Here is a 22233-nt window from a genome sequence, read left to right as displayed (position 1 = left end):
TATATGTATAACTGATTCACTTTGTTATAAAGCAGAAATTAACACACCATTGTAAAGCAATGATACCTCAATAAACATGTTAAAAAAGAAAATCACATCAAGAAAAAAAAACTCTAACCAAGGAGGTGAAATGTATAATTCTCAGCATATAATTCTCTTATATGCTGAGAATTATAAAACACTGTAAAAAAAATCAAAGATGATTCTTTGGAAATTAAAAGAGATCCTATGCTCTTGGACTGAAGAATTGATATGGTTAAAATGGCCATCCTACCCAAAGCAACACACGGATTTAACACGATCCCTATCAAATTACCCCTGACATTTTTCACAGAACTAGAAAAAATAAGCCTAAAATTTATATGGAACTATAAAAGACCCAGAATTGCCAAAGCAATCCTGAGGAAAAAGAACAAATGTGGAAGTATAACCCTTCCAGACTTCAGACAACAGTGCAAAGCTACAGTAATCAAAACAACATGTTACTGGCACAAAAACAGACATATAGATCAATGGAGCAGAATAGAGAGTCAGAAATAAACCCACACATCTACAGTCAATTAATCTTCAACAAAGGAGGCAAGATTATACAATGGAGAAAAGGGAGTCTCTTCAGCAAGTGGTGTTGGGAAAGGCGGATAGCTGCACATAAATCAATGAAGTTAGAACACTCCCTCATACCATATATAAAAATAAACTCAAAATGGCTTAAAGACTTAAATATAAGACAAGACACCATAAAATTCCTAGAAGAGAACATAGGCAAAATATTCTCTGATATAAACCATCACAGTATTTTCTTAGGTTAGTCTCCCAAAGCAAAAGAAATAAAAGCAAGAATAAACAAATATGACCTAATCAAACTTATAAGCTTTCAACAGTGAAAGAAACTGTAAACAAAATGAAGAGATAGCCTATGACTGGGAGAAAATACTTGCAAACGATGTGACCTACAAGGGATTAATTTCCAAAATATATAAACAGCTCATACAACTCAATATCAAAAAAACATACATCACAATTTTAAAAATGGGCAGAAGACATAAATAGACATTTCTACAAAGAAGGCGTACAGATGGCCAACAGGCACATGAAAAGATGCTCAACGTCTTACTACATTACTAGAGAAATGCAAATCAAAAGTACAAATGAAGTATCACCTCTCACTGGTCAGAATGCCTATCATCAAAAAGCTACAAATAGTAAATGCTGGAGATAGTGTGGGGGAAAGGGAACCCTCCTACACTGTTGGTGGGAATGTAAGTTGGTGCAGCCACTATGGAAAACAGTAAGGAAGTTCCTTAAAATAGTAAAAATAAAGTTACCATATGATCTAGGAATCCCACCCCTGGGCATATATCTTGAAAAGACAAAAACTCTTAATTCGAAAAGATACATGCACCCCAGTTAGTTCATAGCAGCACTATTTATAATACCTAAAACATGGAAGCAACACAAGTGCCCATCAACAGATGACTGGCTTAAGAAGATTTCATATACATATATATATGCTACCATGGAATATTAATCATAAAAAAGAACATGTTGCAGCAACATGGATGGATCTAGAGATTATCATACGAAGTGAAATAAGTCAGACAGAGAAAGGCAAATATCCCATGATGTCACTTATATGTAGAATCTTAAAAATAGTACAAATGAACTTATTTACAAACCAAACAGACTCACAGACATAGAAAACAAATTTACAGTTACCAAAGGGGAAGGAGGGGATAAATTAGAAATATGGGATTAACAGATACACACTACCATATATAAAAACAATAAGCAATAAGGATTTACTGTACAGCCCAGGGAACTATATTCAAGATCTGGTAACAGCCTATAATGGTAATATAGGTAATATATATATAACTGAATCACGTTGCTGTATACCTGAAACTAATACAATATTACAAATCAATCATACTTCACTGAAAATGAATAAATTTAAAAAAAAGACAATTGGCAAAATTTGTAGAGACCCTCCAAATACCTTGGCCAAAAGCATTGCCATTGGTCTTTCTAAATTTCAGACTTACCACTTGAAGAACTTATAAATTCTCATCCTTTGAGATAGTCACAGGATTCCTGATGCACTTGGCTCCTGCTTCTTTTGACCCACAACTGATAAAAGGACAGATATTCCAATATTTCAAAGGCCTAATTGCTTCTATTAAAAATAACTATACTTTAACAGAGCAATCTTTTCACAATGCACTTTCTGGAGACAAAGTCCTTAAGCATCCCACCTTGCAACCTGGAGACTTCCTCTACTGGATAAAGCACCTCCAGATAAATTATCTTCAACCTCATTGGAGAGGACCCTATCAGGTACTACTAACCAACCCTTGTGCCACCAAACTCTAAGGAACAGTCTTTTGGATTCCCATGACAAACCTAAATAAAGCACTGAACATTGACTGGATCTGCACATCATCTGGTGATCTGAAAGTAAAAATTTCCCGGAATTGAAGCAGATGACAGCTAATAAGACAACTTTCTCAAGATACCTGGACCAGGCCTGTTAGAAGTTTGTCACCAGATCTTAATGATTATATAACGCTTCAGATGATCTCCAAATACGATCTTGATAACATATGGACTTTAGATAAAAAGTGCTATTTCTTCTTGTGACTCCAATAGGTTTCCAATCTGTGTACTTTCCCTCCAACTTGAAACACTACATCCAGAAAAGATCTTTCTTGGCATGGAGAGACAAAAGGCCACTGAAACTAGAACACCTGACTCTTGATCAGCAGTGTTTTCAGAGAAAGATCTTGATCAAATGAAGAAAATATTTTTTAAAATAATAATAAACAGAAACCTCAGTTAAATAGAGTCATAAGACCAGAGAGACCTGAAAGCTCTCTCTGCCTGTGATGATAGCAGAATCCAACAGGGAGAAGAAAGACTCCTCTTCTTTCCTGGCAAGAACTCAGCCAATGAAAAGGCATGGACTCTTTTTTACTATGGCCCTCTCAACTTCTTTTTCTTCTCTATGAAAGCGTTCTCCTTCCCTTGCTGTGTAGAGCCTTACATGTGGCTTGCCAGGTGGCAGACCCCAAATTGCACTTCTCTGCTAATCCTGAATAAACCCATCTTTGCTACAGAGATATCTGGCAGTCTATTTATTTCAGGTCAACATTTCTAGCTTCCAATTTTTTATAAAAATAGATACACTGAATTTTACTCTTTTTTTTAACCAAAAGTCTATATTCTCCATTGCATCTTCTTAGTTCCTCCTGCTATATGAATAGTGCCAAAACTAGCAGGCTAGCCAATTTTTAATCCTACAAAAGAAATACAGCAGAGTTGAGAAACATACATTGTTTCTTCTACTTTGGCTCTTTGTTTCTTTAGCAGTAGATCTGCACCACCATTATGTGTGTGTATTTTAACTTTCATTGGTTTCTGCCTGTATATACGAATATCATCATTTCAACAGTCAGGTTTCTAACTTATCAAAGCAAGAAAACTTAACATCTGTATACACAAATTACACATGGAGCTCAGGCATGCAGGATAAAGAGAAAAGGGTAATAGGAAGTAGAATCAAAGTTTATTAAAATATAATTTTATGCCTGATTTGGTTAGAATTGGTCTGATTTCATTTGCACTTCACATCAGCAGCTGCTAATTTGGTATAATTTGGAACCATAAATTATTGATGACAAAACATAATTAAATTTCTTAACAAGTTTAAGGAGCTTGAAGGTTTTTTTCTGTTATAAAGAGGGAGAAAAACCTTACGACATACAGTGAAGGATATTACGTAAAAGGAGTATGCTTTATGTAATGCTCTATGAAGGCTTTAGTTTAGGAACAAAACAAAAATTTTATGGAGATGAAATGACATTTCTTCTCTTCTACTCATGAATTTGACAATATCCCCAGTGTTTTTCTTCTTCTTCCTCTTCCCCCCTCCTGTCTCCTCTTCTTCTCTCCCTTTTACTTCCCCTCCCCTTCCCTCTTCCTCTTCCTCTTTTTCTCCTCCTCCTCCTTCTTCTCCTTCTACTTCTTGAGCTTCTCATTAACTGGAGTCCTAGCGTTCTGCCATGAACTAATGCTGTGTTCTGGCTAACACAGACCACAAAACAAGTATTAGCAGCCTCAGAAGAATTTGATGTAAAAAAAAAACACACCTGGAACAATTAGGTCAATTTCAAATTAATAATGCTTCCCCATTTTGAACTGTAGGACGTTTATATTTAACTGGATTGTCATAAAAAGAGAGATAGAGTGAGGCAGATCTTCAGCAAAATTATAAAGGAAATGGTATGATGAAAGAATATGTGTACTGATATAGAATAAGATAGAAGAAATTGAAAAGAGTACATAAAATAAAGGAATAAAAACAATTTCATTTTAGATTATTAAATATAGTATAACCTCCTTGAAGTTAAATAGTATCGGTCAATTACATTTTATATCCAAGAAATCTAGCAATGATCTTTTCCACTCAGTGAACTACTGTAGGTTTAAATTAGTTAACATGAACTGGGTAAAATTGCAAATAAACACAATTACATTTAGAAGAATGCAAGTCCTGTGATTTTAAAATATCATCCTTCCATTCTATAAGAGAGGATGCTCAAGATGAGCTATGTTCCTTAAAGAGAAAATAAAAATTGCATTAGTGAAAAAGTCTATGAATCTTTTTTTTTTTTTTTTTTTTTTTTCGATACACGGGTCTCTCATTGTTGTGGCCTCTCCCATTGTGGAGCACAGGCTCTGGATGCGCAGGCTCAGTGGCCACGGATCACAGGCCCAGCTGCTCCATGGCATGTGGGATCTTCCCAGACTGGGGCTCGAACCCACGTCCCCTGCATTGGCAGGCAGACTCTCAACCACTGCGCCACCAGGGAGGCCCAGTCTATGAATCTTTAAAAAAAATAGACATATTCAAATATAGATTTATAAAATCATACCATGTCAGAAACAAAGGAAGCTCAAAATTTATCTAATCTAAGCTCCACTTTTACATTTAAATAAATACATAAATCCAAGGAAATCTTGGAGAAATGCTTTCTTGGAGGAAGAAAAGCTTGAGGAGCATAAGGTAGTTTTCCAAAGCAAATGTTATCTGGTCGGCTGCAAGAAGCTGAACACAGCTGTCTATGGTCAAAGAAAACGCTAACCCGTGACAGCCTCAGATATCCTTCAGATGCTTAGGTACTTCCAGAATTCTGGGCGAGTTCAGCATGCAATGGAGATGTTAGTAAAAGTGAAGTTGGCAACTTAATGCAATGTGAATACCAGAAGCCAAAGATAGAAGCAAGTCCTTCATGAGAGCAGACAAAAGCCAATAATGCAAGGATTGAGTGGCTGATATTGTCCTGAGTTTGAAACAAATGAGTTCCTGTTATCAGACATAGCAAGACAAAGTCAATTTCCCTGGCAAGTTGAACTTAAACAATAGAGCTTGGCTAGAGGCCAGTTTTATACTAACTGATGCTCTTTAAGTTACAAAAAATGTATGGTTTAAAAGAGCCATTGTTCTTTCTGGGTTTTTAGGAGGCTTCTTTCTAATAAAGTGCAGGGACTCTAAGCTGTTGAGAAGAAGGAACTGGTCAAGGTCCAACAATTAGCAAATAACAGGTTTAGAACTAGAACCTGGATTTTCTAATACCTGAGTTGTTCTGTAATTCACTACATTTCTTTACTGTTGATGCTCTAGGAATACAAGAAGCAGGCAAACAATTTTCATATTTACTATAACAATTATAAATGTTTATGCACCCAACATAGAAGCACCTCAAAACATAAGGCAAATACTAACAACCATGAAAGGGGAAATTGACAGTAACACAATGATAGTAAGGGACTTTAACACCCCACTTACACCAATGGACAGATCATCCAAACAGAAAATAAATAAGGAAACACAAGCTTTAGATGACACAATAGACCAGATAGGTTTAAACTGATATTTACAGAACATTCCACCTGAAAGTGGCAGAATAAACTTTCTTCTCAAGTGCACATGGAACATTCTCCAGGATAGATCACATCTTGGGTCAAAAATCAAGCCTCAGAAAATTTAAGAAAACTGAAATCACATCAAGCATCTTTCTGACAACAACACTATGAGACTGGAAATCAGTTATAGGAAAAAAAACTGTGAAAAACACAAATACATGGAGGCTAAACAGTGTGCTACTAAATAACCAAGAGATCACTAAGAAATCAGAGAAGAAATAAAAAAATAAATAGAAAATGACAACGAAAACACCACGACCCAAAACCAATGGGATGCAGCAAAAGCAGTTCTAAGAGGGAATTTTATAGTAATTCAATCTTACCTCAAGAAACAAGAAAACTCTCAAACAATCTAACCTTACACCTAAAGCAACTAGAGAACGAAGAACAAAGAAAACCCAAAGTCAGCAGAAGGAAAGAAATCATAAAGATCAGAGCAGAAATAAAAGAAATAGAAATGAAGAAAACAATAGCAAAGATCAATAAAAATAAAAGTTGGTTCTTTGAGAAGATAAACAAAATTGATAAATCCTTAGCCAGACCCATCAAGAAAAAAAGGGAGAGGATACAAATCAATAAAATTAGAAAAAGGAGAAATCACAATTAACACCACAGAAATACAAAGAATTATAATACTACTACTAACAACTATATGCCAATAAAATGGACAACCACGAAGAAATGGACAAACACTTGGAAAGGTACAATTTTTCAAGACTGAACCAGGAAGAGTTAGAAAATATAAACAGACCCTATCACAAGTAATGAAATTGAAACTGTAATTTTAAATCTTCCAACAAACAAAAGTCCAAGACCAGACAGCTTTACAGGAGAATTCTATCAAACATTTAGAGAAGAGCTAACACCTATCCTTCTCAAACTCTTCCAAAAAATTGCAGACGGATGAACACTCCCAAATTCATTCCACGAAGCCAACATCACCTTGATACCAAAACCAGAAAAAGATATCACAAAAAAAGAAAATTATAGACCAATATCACTGAGAAACATAGATGCAAAAATTCTCAACAAAATACTAGTAAACAGAATCCAACAACATTTTAAAAGGATCATACACCATGATCAATAGGGATTTATCCCAGGAATGCAAGGATTCTTCAATATACGTAAATCAATGTGATATATATTATCAAATTAAGGAATAAAAACCATAGGATCATCTCAATAGATGCAGAATACACTTTTGACAAAATTCAACACCAATTTATGATAAAATTGCTCAAGAAAATGGGTATAGACATACCTTATCATAATACAGGCCACATATGACAAAGCCACAGTAAATATCATACTCAATGGTTTAAAACTGAAAGCATTTCTACTAAGATTAGGAAGAAGACAAGGATGGACACTCTCACCACTCTTATTCAACATAGTTTTGGAAGTTTTAGCCACAGCAATCAGAGAACAAAAGAAATAAAAGGAATCCAAATTGGAAAAGAAGAAGTAAAACTGTCACTGTTTGCAGATGACATGATACTATACATAGAGAATCTAAAGATGTCACCAGAAAACTACTAGAACTAATCAATGAATTTGGTGAGGTTTCAGGACACAAAATGAATGCACAGAAATCTCTGGCATTCCTATACACTTACAACGAAAAATCTGAAAGAGAAATTAAGGAAACAATCCTGTTTACCAAAGCAACAAAAAGAATAAAATACCTAGGAATAAACCTACCTAAGGAGACAAAAGACCTGTATGCAGAAAACTATAAGACACTGGTGAAAGAAATCAAAGATGATGTAAACAGATGGAGAAATATACCATGCTCTTGGATTGGAAGAATCAATATGGATTGGAAGAATCGATATTGTGAAAATAACTATACTACCCAAAGCAATCTACAGATTCGATGCAATCCCTATCAAACTACCAATGGTATTCTCCACAGAATTAGAACAAAAAATTTTACAATTTGTATGAAACAAAAAAGACCCTGAATAGCCAAAGCAATCTTGAGAAAGAAAAATGGAGCTGGAGGAATCATGCTCTCTGACTTCAAACTATAATATAAAGCTATAGTAATCAAGGCATTATAGTACTGGCACAAAAACAGAAATATAGTTCAGTGGTACTGGATAGAAAGCCCAGAGATAAACCCACACACGTATGCTCAACTAATTTATGACAAAGGAGGCAAAAACTTACAATGGAGAAAAGACAGCCTCTTCAATAAGTGGCGCTGGGAAAACTGGACAGCTACAGGTAAAAGAATGAAATTAGAACACTCCCTAACACTGTACACAAAAATAAAGTTCAAATGGATTAAAGACCTAAATATAAGACACGACACTATAAAACTCTTAGAGGAAAACATAGGAAAAACACTCTTTGACATAAACCACAGCAAGATCCTTTTTGACCCACCTTCTAGGATAATGAATATAAAAACAAAAATAAAGAAATGGGACCTAATTAAACTTAAAAGCTTTTGCACAGCAAAGGAAACCATAAACAAGAAGAAAAGACAACCCTCAGAATGGGAGAAAATATTTGCAAATGAAACAACGGACAAAGGATTAATCTCCAAAATATATAAATAGCTCATGGAGCTCAATATCAAATAAACAACCCAACTGAAAAATGGGCAGACTTAAATAGACATTTCACCAAAGAAGACATACAGATGGCCAAGAGGCACATGAAGGGATGCTCAACATCACTGGCTATTAGAGAAATACAAATCAAAACTACAATGAGGTATCACCTCACACTGGTCAGAAAGGCCATCATCAAAAAATCTAGAAACAATAAATGCTGGAAAAGGTGTGGTGAATAGGGAACCTTCCTGCACTGTTTGTGGGAATATTAATTGATACATGGAGAACAGTATTAATTAATTAATAATTAATAATTAATTAATATTGATTGATACCATGGAGAACAGTATGGAGGTTCCTTAAAAAACTAAAAAAATAGAACTACCATATGACCCAGCAATCCCACTACTGGGCATATACCCTAAGAAAACCATAATTCAAAAAAGACATATACCACAATGTTCACTGCAGCACTATTTTCAATAGCTAGGACATGTAACCAACTTAAATGTCCATTGACCAATGAATGGATAAAGAAGATTTGGTACATATATATACAATGGAATATTACTCAACCATAGAAAGGAACAAAACTGAGTTATTTGTAGTGAGGTGGATGGACCTAGAGTCTGTCATACAGAGTGAAGTTAAGTCAGAAAGAGAAAAATACCATATGCTAATGCACGTAAATTGAGCTTAAAACAAATGGTACTGATGAACCTAGTGGCAGGGCAGAAATAAAGACACAGACATAGAGAATGGACTTGGGGACATGGGAGGAGTGGGGAGGGGAAGGTGGGGCAAAGTGAGAGTAGCACTGACATATATACACTACCAAATGTATAATAGTTAGCTAGTGGGAAGCAGCAGCATAGCACAGGGAGATCAGCTTGGTGCTTTGCAACGACATAGAGCTGAGGGATAGGGAATGTGGGAGGGAGTTTCAAGAGGGAGGGGATATATGCATGTAAATGGCTGATTCACTTTGTTGTACAACAGAAGCTAACACAGCATTGTGAAGCAATTATACTCTAATAAAGATGTATAACAAATAATAAAATAAAATAAAAATACTGAAAAAAACAATGAAAGTAACCCAAAGTATGGTACAAAAATTCAAATTGACCACTCCAAATAATAAAATTAGTATAGCCTTCTCCTTCCTCTCCACCAGCTTTCCATTTCAGATGAAACAGTCTTTAAATAATATAAAAAGGAAAGTATATAATAGGTGTAAGAAATATAGGGTTTAGTTTATTATCTTAGAAGAGGGGAAGGTTTTCTAAGCATGATAACAAAACCCAGAAACACAGAGGGAAAGATTTTTTAATTGTTTGCATAAAAATATCTGTATGAATAAAATACCATGACCAGCATCAAAAGACAAAAAATAAATAGTATATGAAACACATCTGACAAGGAATAGTTAGGCTTTTTGATTGTTTGTTTTCACTATAGAAATAGTTATTATAAACCAATTTACTAGAAAAATGATGAATAATAACAAGCAGTTCATAAAATAAAAATAAAGGTGGGGCAGGATGATAGCTAATAAATACAGGAAAAGAAAGCTAATCCTACTGAGAAAACAAGCAGAATAAATTTAAAAAAAAAAACAACTAGGGGAAAAGGTTAACAAGGGAAACTCTCACATTGGCACATACTGATCATTTTGATAGCAGTAATTCTGTTTATCCCTTAGTGTGGCTATACAGTTTGAAGATATGTTTTGGGAGTGACACCTCTCTTACAATATTGCACCAGATGGGTTATGTACAACTCTTTGCAGAGTATGGTTTGATGTCATAATTGTTGCTATTTTACCAGTTATGCACGATCTAAGAAATTTAACCACTTGTCTGTTTTCCATATTAGAAATCTCACAGTGTTCAAAAAACCCTAAATGACAATAAGCAGTATTCACTACTTTCATCTGATGCTACGTGGCCTCGCTAACCTAAATTCCCCCAAACTTTAACCTCAGAATAATTCAGGTCCCTTCTGGAACTTGGGGTCTCTGAATTGGGTAGTGTCTTAGTTGTTCTATTAATGAAACATTTACTGCTTATTTTTTCAGATAATATCCTGTAGCCATTCTGACTCAAGCAGAATTTTAACATATTAATATCAGTTGCAATCTTTATCCTATAGAAAAATATACTAGCAATTATTTCAGAAAGTTTAGTGACTGAGGAAAAGAGCTTCCAGATTTTGGCCAGTACTTCTAGTACAGACTTCTCCAACTTTCCTCTAATGTCTACACTTACACAGATAAATAAAGGATACTTATACCCGAAGTGAAGAAGATTGGTGGAGAGTACCATATTAGAATCTAGGTGGAATAGTGCTCTAATACAGATGAAACTGGATTGAGAAAAATCTTCCCAAGGTTAGATTTATGGTAGTCCTATGCATATAAGGAAAAACCCATTGCATCATGCAACAAAAGAAATTATATACCTAATATAGAGAAACATGAACGGTATCATCAGGAAAACTTGGCTACTGTAGTCTCTTTCTACAACTTCAAAAATACTATGTGAAATATTATTACATTTCCCCACCCACCTGCTCTTATCTAATAATTCCAAAGAAAAGGATACAAAAATTCTGTAAAAGAAAACAAAAATCTGTACAAAACAAAATCTGGACAGGATGAAGGAACGCTTGATAAAACTGTAGCATTCTGGGGTGGTTATTCCTGAAATCAATAGGACAGAGGTAGTAGAACTTCTGAGTGGTTTTACATAATAGCAATTTGCATTTTTTCATATCCTATTTACTCATAACATTAGGAGTCATAAGTTATTTTGATATTTTGACTTTTAGTCATAAGTCAATAAGTTATAAGAAAATACTATCTAGGAAAACAGATTTGTACTAGGTCTAAAATTGTTAATAATTGGGGGTTTTGAAAGTTTTGAGAACTGCTCACAGCACTCTCAGATCCAGCATAAACTTTGAGAAGGAAATTTATCCATGTACAAATGGAAAGTTCATGCAAAGGGAATTCCACTGATCAAGTCTCTCATCACGTATGGGAAGGGAAAAAAAAAAAATGGAACTCAGAAAATAGATCCTGAAAAACTAGAGAGAAAAAGAGCAGCTGAGGATCAGAAAAGCACACTTCTAAAAAATAATCCACTGTTGTATTGTCCAATTCATTTGCTAAAGAAACAAAAAAATCCTTATTGCTCACAGATGTAAGCAGGTAATAGTTTTATATCTCCAGAGTGTAATAAGACATGCCCTTTGTGAAACAGACATGGAAAGTCACAAGAAAAGTGTAGCTGAGATCAAAATATCATAATATGAAAGGGAAATCAAAATTGATAAGGCAAGGAGCTGGAACTCAAATAGCACTGACAGTCATACTGAGATGTTGAAGATTAGAATTGCTTCTCTAAAACTAGTATCAGTGAGGGGAAGGGCAAAGGAGAGGTGCTCCCAGAATGTAAAGAAAAGTGTAAATAATTAAAGCATGAACAAGAAGATAATCATAACAGGATGAGATAACAAATAAATTAATGGTATTCCAGGCTCAGAGATCACCACAAATGGAACAAGTGCTATACAAAACAAATGAAAGCCTTAAGAAGTTAACAGAAATTTAAACTCATAAGGACATTTAAAGAATAACAAAACATGACTACGTACTTTTTATTTCAGAAAACAAATTATTCAGTACCTGAAATGCTCTAAGGACATCAATAAATCAAAGTGGGGAGACATGATTATTTCAATAGATGTTAAAAATACCTTTTAAAAAATTCATCAGTTGAAGAATTAAAATGAAAACTCTAATAAAATTTATTAAACTCTGATTAGGGAAGAAAAAATATCTATATCCTTAACATGGTAAAGATTATGTCTTAAAATGACACTCAACATCAGTGTAACAATCTAACACACAAGCCATTTCCTTTAGCATGAAGAACAAAATAAAGATACCCATTGACGGCATATTATCATGCTATATGTAATAAATTCAAAGAGGTGATCCATTACACAATTAAATCACGAGAAGTCATTAAGAACCCTGTATACTAGCATTAACATTTGAAAATATATAGGAAAAAAATATGGGAAAATATTTGCAAAGAGGAATACCAAAACAAGAAATTCAGCTACAAATCTTAACTGTATATTATAAAAAAACAAAATATAAACACTTTACCATGGTTATCTAGATCCTTTATTATGTAATATCTTTATACATCTCCAACGTCAGTTTGAGCCTGTCCCCATTTCCCACTGAACTACAGATACATGGGTCACCTTTCCTTTCCTTCAACAAGCTGTTTTCTACCTTCAAGATTTTGCATAGGCTGTTCTCTTTCCCTGGAATTCTTACTGTCAGTTATTTATTTAGTACTGCCAACTCTAGCACCAGTTCAAGTTTTCTTTAAATTTTGCATCCTTAGAAAATCTTTCCCAGGACATCCATCAAAATAAAATGCATCCTACCGCCATGCATATACATTTTGTGATCTCAGCAACTTGATTTTCACTTTCATAGGTAATTTTTTCATTTGTAATTTCAAATTGTCTCCTACACTCTAAGTGTCATAATGACAGAAATCACAAAGTATGCAGACATTTTATAAATATTGGAAAGAAAAAATGAAAATAATGATATGTGGACAGGAGTACTCAATATTCTTGGATGTTACTCTATACGTCCCTATTGATAAATAAATTTCAGGTACTTTAGATCAAACTCCTGATTAACAAAGTAATTGTGAAGTTCAAAATAATAACAATCAATAATGGCTAAGTTCGGAATAATTCCTAAGGAATCAATAATTGGGAACATGATAAATCATTTAGCAAAAGGTAGATAATTCAGTAAAATGTTGATTTGACAAGAGACTAACCATTTGGGGAAAATATGGTTGATGCTTATACATCAAAATAAATCCTAGTGGAATTAAAATTTTAAACATTAAAAAAAGAAACCAAAAATATATGGAAGAAAACCTAGCTAAATATTTATATTCTCATTGTGAGGAAGTCAATTCTAAGGATGATTTTAATTGCTGCTTAGAATACATTTTTCAATAATTTTAATTTAGAAATGATCAAAATAAAAATACAGTTGAGATAGCATAATTAGGTAAACAAAAAATATACAAAACAAATTATTAATAGCCTTTATATATAAAGCAACGAATAAATCCATAAGTAAAGTGAAAACACACTTTAAATGAAGATAATTGTTAATTTAGCAAACTGAAAATTGTTTTAAAAGAGAGTCACTAGGGCTTCCCTGGTGGCGCAGTGGTTGAGAGTCCGCCTGCCGATGCAGGGGACACGAGTTCGTGCCCCGGTCTGGGAGTATCCCACGTGCCGCCGAGCGGCTGGGGCCATGAGCCATGGCCGCTGGGCCTGCGCGTCCGGAGCCTGTGCTCCGCAACAGGAGAGGCCACGGCCAGCGTAAGAGCCACTAATTAGCATTTGTTTAAGAGAAAAGGATGATCACATACATGGCTTGTAGAAATATAATATAAATTGATACATGCATTAGTGATATTTAAATACTTTATTTTCTTCCACTCATCACTCCTTCTAAATTCTATTCTTAAGAAACAATCATGGCTATGCTAAAATATTTCCATTTGTTCATAACATTGAAAATTTTCCAAAAAATTGAAACATTTTAATTAAAGACGCATATTTTAGCATTTGTAGATAACAGAATCCTAATTTTCACGGTAAATTTAAAGTCTCAAATAGTAATTTATTTTTTGTTAATATTAATGACTAAAACAGAGATATGGCTTATTTTATTAATATTTATGATTAATATCACTTTAATTTCTTATAAATTTATTTTACTTATTTACAGAGCAAATAAGCAATAAAAATGAAGCTATTAAGGTGAACATATTATTTATGTCAGCAGTTGAGAATGAATGTTGGAACTTAAAGTCAGCAACCAATTCAATTCTGTATTTATATTGATAACATACTGGTGTGAAAAGTTCTTAATTGTCTACAAGGAAGTACACAAAACAAGCAGCTTTAATGGCAACTCTTTTTTTAAGCTCATCAAGAAGTCACAGAATCCTCTTGTACTGGTCCTGGTACATGAGATGGTAGTAAAGAATATGATTTTTATACTTTAATCACAAACCTAACCAGAACTTCTATTCTTTACTATTAATAATTTATATAATGATCAGTCTCCTAAAATCAACTCACAAACTGCTTATAATGCCTGAAGTTCAGTTGTTATTATGTAATTATTTCTCAAGTATATCTACTTGCTTTACCTACTATCACTTGTGAAAATGTAGTCATTTTCATGATTTAACGTAAGTGACTAGGCTTAAGTTAAAACAAGCTAATAAACAAATACCAGTGCAGAGCAACAATCTTTCAAATCAATGACATATTTATATGAAGTACAAAGTACATGCAATAAAGTTTATCCTGAATTCTGCACAAAAATGACTTAGTGTTGCAACATTCAGCAGTGCTAACCTCTGTTTTGTGGCACATGTATGTCTGTGTAGCTGTTTTCTCTTTTAAAGTTTGAATAATAAAGATTTATAGAGTAAAATTCTAATCTGTTCAAAAATCTTTGAAATAATTTTTCAATTTGAAAAACTATTTACTGGTCATATTCTGGTCTAAGTACTTTTGTGTCTTTGCACATTTGCTAGGAAAAAAATTAAAAAGGAACAATTAACTCTGAAATAATCCTTGAATACATTGGATTCTGTATCTGAAGGACATAGGAACAAAACCTCCTTTTCTTAATTGATTTTGATGTTAAGGAATATATCAAAGAAAACATCAAAATACACATAGCCTGTATTTCTGTCCTTTAAGCAACAGTAATAAATTCACTAGAATAAATGAGAAGTGTAATGACCAATGGACACAGTTTCTTAGAAGAAACTTTGGTATCATTTTTAGTAGTATTCTTTCTCTAATTTTGCTTCCAATTTGTCAACTCCCATCCAACTTTCTAACACAGAGAATACTTAAAAATGTCATAAAAAGTGAGTTAACCTCTTTTGTAAAGCAAGTCAGTTGTCTATATTATGGTCCATATTATACTCCAGGTGTACCTTGCCCAAGATTATCAAGTCACTAGGTTATCAGTGAATACTGTTACAATTGCTAACTCTGATTTGCTATCCCAGGTGGGTAAACACAATCCCTTACCAGAGATTACTTTTTTTTACTTTTCATTGAATCTCAAAATTTAAAACATCAAAACAAAGCAAGACATCAATATGTATATCACTGAAGCTCTTATATTTTCATTTTCTAATGATATTTTCATATCTATAATTGTCAAAGAATTCCTGGCTTTCAAAAGCACTAGACAATGCAATATTAAAAAAGTACCAGTAACTCCCTTCCAATCTCTTTTTCACAGGATGATTTAATCCTTTCGTAAATTTAACTAACTTGAACTAGAAAAATAATGTAATTATTCTGGGTAGAAAAAGAGTTGAAAGGAATTCAAATTTTATTTCTGCTCTTAATAACAATATAATCTCAGGTTAAGAAATTGAACATGCAGAGTCCTTTGCTCATTAGGCTGATAGTCTTTCTTAAGGGTCTCCAGAAGCTAAAAGCAAGGGCATTGAGCAACAAAGAATTCACTAAGAGACAAAAACTCTATCTCAAAATTTGTGTGCAGCAAAGCCTAAGAAGCATGGTTTCTACTAGCTATATATAACTACCTAATACTATCCATTTATTTGGGCATAGCTAGTGACTAAAATTCTACTTGTATGTAGGTGTAGTAAGAAAAGATACTTTAAACTTCTTTGGCAGAATCATCAAAAGAAGAAAATATGTTTTCTCAGGAGAAATAGACTTGGGCTCAATGGTGAGGAAACAGTTTCCTTTCATCCACTGAAGAGAGACAAAAATCTACAGTCTGTTTATCATTAAAACATATTCATTAACTATATTTTGATAAGTCAAGGTTACTATATACTTCATTAGAAAAAGAGAAAGAGAGAGAGAGAGAGAGATTGAGAGAGACTTAGAAAGAAAAGAAAATTGGATACCCAGAAATCTCTCCTTGCTTTCCAAAGAAAGATGCAAATGAACTTACTGTCTTTTGTTTTGTTGACCTAGAAAATGAACATAATATGAGGCTTCTTCTCATTTCCTTATTGGTGAATTTCAAAATACACATTGGGCAGAGCAATGTCTTTCCTGTAAATCTGTTTTGTTTTGTTAGAGACCATTCTCTCGTTACATCTTATCTCTGAAGACAGAAAGTTTCTTGACTTTCCATGTGTCTAGGTCTTAATAAGCAACTCTATCTCTCACCTTCCAGTGTGATTGAAACCAGGTTGTTTTTCATTAAGTTAAAACTTGGCAAAATCAATTTCTCAATTCTTTGCAGTTTGCTATCTTATTGGACAGATGATCTTGAGCAGAATGTGTCACAATCACATACTTTAAGTATTTAATCTCAGGAGATTTCCCATCAACAAAGTACAGAGAGAACACTGGTTCTTGGAGATAGAAAATATCACCAAATAATAATAATTTACCTTTGTCAATTCTAAGTTTTACTGAAAGTACAGTCATAGGAATATAAACAAATTATCTGAAACCAACTTAGAGGTTTTCTTCCTCTGAAAAATAATATTAAAAAGAACAACACTTTACACTGATAAATAGGCACATTAAATACCTTACTTAAGCTCTTGTTAAAATGATGTTATATGATTTTAAAATGTCTAAATTAAAGATATTGTACAACTGATATTGTTTTAAACATAATAAAATAATGGATACAGTTTTTTACATAGTTTTATAATAACATGTTAATAGTGTAATTAATTTGCATTCTTTATTTTAATTTGATTTTCTTGGATTAGTTTTACTAATCCAAGTAGTAAAACTCACTTCTTACTTTAAAAATTTTTGTAACTGAGCTGCAGTTAAGTTTTAGAGATTGGAATTAAAGTTTCAGAGTTCTGCAATTTAAAACCTAACAATTCATGTTAATAGTAAATAAGTCCTCTTAATATTAAAACAATATATCTTGATAGTCTGGTTATTATATCATAGTCCTGTAATAATAAAACTGAAAGTTTGATTGAATCTCTCATATTTTTAATTTTTAAGCAAACAGATTTAATAAACTTCATTCTTTCAAAATTGTTATTATGATATTTTACTGCATTTATTTAGGGGTATTACTATAACTATTACATATTTTATAATTATCATATCAAATATTATAATAAAAACCTTTTGAAGGATTAAATACTAATAAAATTCTTACTGGTTTAATTCATTTTTAAAAGGAAATGGACATAAATAAGTGGATGAATTACATAGTTAACCTTTTTGAACATGTGTGTTTTATTAAATGAAGCATTTGTTAAATGCTTTATCTGAAATTCTGATACTTACATTGAGGAAATACACATAAGTCAGCATATATATTATGAGACAAAATAGAATTCTAAATTCATCAGAAGTTGTTAACAGAAATTTTAAATTTCTAAGTTTAAATATTTGGCATTTTTGTTTTAGGTTTGTGTTGTACGGATGGCTGCACAAAGAAGAGATGGTGAATAAATGTTTTTGAGAGAAAGACAGGGCAAAGGAATAGAAAAAAGAGATGGGAGAGAAGTTAAATAAATTCCCTTTTTAAAAACCTGCTTGAAATTTAGCTCCATTGCCATATAGAAAAATATTTATCAGGCTTGCTCAAAATGTGAATATAAAGGGACTTTCAAATTCTTTTCTTTAATCATAACAACACATGTTTAGTAAATAAATCAAACACATTCAGTATTACTTATGAGTATTCAAATTTAAGAGCTCACAACAGGTGTAATTCCTATTTTTTAGTTATAGTTTTATTTGCTTGATTAAAGCCTGGGTATAAATACTGATTTTGAATATAGTGATGGAAAAATGCTCTGCTAGGTATAAAAAAACTTGGGTTATGACTTATGCACTTTTTCTGATCACAACTGCAAAATCTGGGAATTGCTCTAAATTGGAGTTGTGTCTCATTTCCAGGTCTGGAATTCATTTGGTAACTTGCAATCAAATATGTTTGAATGAAATAAAATATAAAATATCAGAATGTATCACTATCTTAAGTCCATTTTATTCATGAAATTTTTGTTATTTTTTTATACACACACACCCTTCTTACTGGTAGGTTATTGTCAGGTTTGAAAAACATGTTCAAGTAATTTTCCAAGCAATAGACAAAGGCTCATAAGTGGAGCAACTCACCATGATTTTAGTCTTACCTTAAAGGATTCAGAAACTTGACTCCCTCAACCAATTTTATCAGAGAGTTTGGGAGGTAACTAAGTCTCAGTATCTATCTACTCGATCCAACCAACCATCTGTTCAGCAATTATATGATGAGTGCTTGTCTACTGTCACGTTCTCTTAAGATACGAGCATACAGCTGTGAATAAAATACTAACTTTGTTCTTATGCAGGTCAAGTTACAAAAGATAGTATTCATCTATCCATCTATTAGAATCGTTATGCATTCATATGCCTACATAATTTATTAACTGCCATATATAACGTGGATACATTTTGCCAATCTATTATTTTCATTTTTATGGTACTTTTTGTAATCTCAAATTTTCTAATTTTAATCATTATTTTATAAAATCAGTATTTATTTCTTCGAAAATTTTTCCTTTTGTCACAACCCTCTGAGACATTCCTTAATAGTTATGAAAATATAATTTCATAATTAGCATTTCTATTAAACCGTGTTTTATATGTCATATGCGAGAAGCTTTGGAACTAGAATAGTCTGGATGTTTATTAAGAAATAAAATTACTAGATTTCTGATAAACCATTATACATTCAATGATTAACTATGCAACATTGTCTTTTTCTGTGCTTCTTGTTTTAGCTACGTTTGCATCCTGATTTATAAATACATCTCATGAAATTGTAATTAGTCTGTTTCTGAAGTAGAAAGTATGATCATATTTCAGCAGTAGACTTTTCTGACCCCGAGATGGCTCACTACAATGGATGAAATGTGAAAGGCTGATGACGTGCTGACAAGCTCTTCAAAGCACTAAGATAATAACAGTGTTATATCAGCTTACTGTTATCTCATGAAAACAAAAATTGTATTTTAGTTATTCATATATTTTAGCTTGCCATAGTTTTGTCTCTTTTAGTCATCAAGACAGAAAACTTTTTTTTCTTCTTTGCCTAATTTCCTGTTTCATTGTTAATAATTTACTGATTTCTTTCTGCTATTACCTGTCTAATCTCCTCCTAATATATATACCTTTAGATTATTTTAAGATCATTTATAAAATCATGAATTTATTATTTTTCTTTATTTCTTCATAAGCTTACATGTTCATAAACTCTACTTGGCCTAAATTACATATAGTTGGACTTGTAGTCATTTCTGATTTTTCATAAGAAAATCTAGTTGGTCTAAGATAGTTTATAACCTGCCCAGCTGTCATGTGGGGGAGAAAAGACAGAAAAAGCATGCTTCCTTCTGTTTCTTTACTTCTCTCCTTTCTTCTACCTGTTTTATTTTTTCTCTGCCTTTTTATAAAAATATCAAGGGTCCTGGTACGTTAACTATCTCATAGAAAAAGATGGCTAAGCACAGTAACTGAAAATAAATGTTTCCTAACTGAATAATTGATTAAAATTATATGCTATCAATATAGCTATTATAGTGGCTATAAATAAACATATGAGTTGATTTCAGTAATCTTAGAGACTTAGAATAATGCAATAATCTTAGTTTTATTGATTGTTTATATTTTGCTTTTCTTTTCTTTTTTAAATCAAAAAAAGTTTGCTTCTGGGGAATCACCTACATTCACCTATGAGTTGGAGATAGGACCAAGAGAATGAAGTTACTCAGATGTAATTATTAACTTAAAAAAAGACAGTTTTTGCAACAATCATATTTATTCAAAAATTGAAAAGTTCTGCCTCTTAATTAGTGCATTCTCTAATATACTATGTCTTTTATCTTTTAACAGAGAGTGCCATTTCATAAGGGATATTTATTTATTTATTATTTATTATTTATTTATTTATTTATTTAATTCCAGCACTAGGCAGGAGATTGAACCAAATGCACATAAGGGGATTTTCCAATATTGATAACAGATTAAATATTTCATCAAATTTACTGAAGTATCATATGCACGGACATCATGAAATTCCACAGAGGAGTATTCCCTTTTGAGACTATCCTCTGTAAAGCCACTCCATAATGTTAGAGAGAGAACATGATTCAGAGTGAAAGACAGAAATCAAGAGAAAAAGTTAAATAGATATCTTTACTATTCTCATTGACTAAACAATTCCCAACTAAACATGGGCTTAGAATTGTGGATCTGCTTTTTTCTGATGATTCTGCAGATGTCATGTAACAATAATAAATTTAGTGCTAACAGTCCAAACATTTTGGAAAAATATTGACATAAATATAATCTGACTATTAAATCTAATGCATCAAAGCGACAAGTTACAATTCTTAAGGCCACAGTGGTCCTGATATGTTAAGTAACAGTAAGTTGCCCTTAGCATATAGCATAAATATGGTCACAAGCTATCAAACTATACCATCAAGTTCTTCAAAAACTGCTAAGGTACAGACCCAAGAGTATTATAAAACTTTATAGAAAGGTGGAACACCTTTAAAAATAACTGGAATACATGAACTTTAAACATTTGCCTATCACTGGCAACATATTGCAAGAAAATGTCCTCATCCTCCATGAGTTGTCCAAATCATTCAGAGAGGGACAGCCATGCTTTGCTTTGGCTCAAAGTATTTATAAATGATTTTAACAAAAAATTTTAACCACTGGTTTATAGGCCAATAACAAAACTCTGTTTAGAGTAACGTATGTGTCTCTCCCTAAAAATTTTCCTATTGGAATGTTATGTGCTGACTTTTACTATTTATTACCCAGTGAGTGAACAGGTTTCAAAAGATAAATAACAAACATCTTACTATATTATGGCATACTTCTTGCAAGCACACGCCTAGGGGTATAAAAAGACTTTCTAAAAGGCACCAGAGCATGGAGAGCTTTATGGGAATCCTTTTCCATATCTTCAATTTCTATGTATACTCTATTCTTTTTTTGTGTATGTGGTACGCGGGCCTCTCACTGTTGTGGCCTCTCCCGTTGCAAAGCACAGGCTCCAGACGCACAGGCTCAGTGGCCATGGCTCACGGGCCCAGCTGCTCCACGGCATGTGGGATCTTCCCAGACCGGGCACAAACCCGTGTCCTCTGCATAGGCAGGCGGACTCTCAACAACTGCGCCACCAGGGAAGCCCTATGTATACTCTATTCTTAACAGTATCTGCTTGAGAAGGGTCTGCATGAGGGCAGTTTCTCTGCCCTGCCTGCATAAATCACAACCCACTCAGACATTTCCTTACACTTAAACTGAATTTTATTATGCTGCATTTTGCTAGGATGGTCTGCTAATAGATGCATGATTTCTTTTTTTCATTATCCTAAATGATGAAATATTCTAAAATTAGATCATGTTGATGGTTGCTCAACTCTGTAAATACACTAACAGCCAATGAATTGTACAATTTAAATAGGTGAACTTTGTGGTATGAAAGTTATATATCAATAAAACTTAAAAAACAAACGAAAAAACTAACAAAAAAATAAACAGAAGAACAAATAAAACG

The sequence above is a fragment of the Phocoena sinus genome, chromosome 4, assembly GCF_008692025.1.
Source record: "Phocoena sinus isolate mPhoSin1 chromosome 4, mPhoSin1.pri, whole genome shotgun sequence".
Lineage (NCBI taxonomy): Eukaryota > Metazoa > Chordata > Mammalia > Artiodactyla > Phocoenidae > Phocoena > Phocoena sinus.
The sequence above is the reverse complement of the archived record's forward strand: the minus strand, read 5'-3'. Positions refer to the sequence as shown.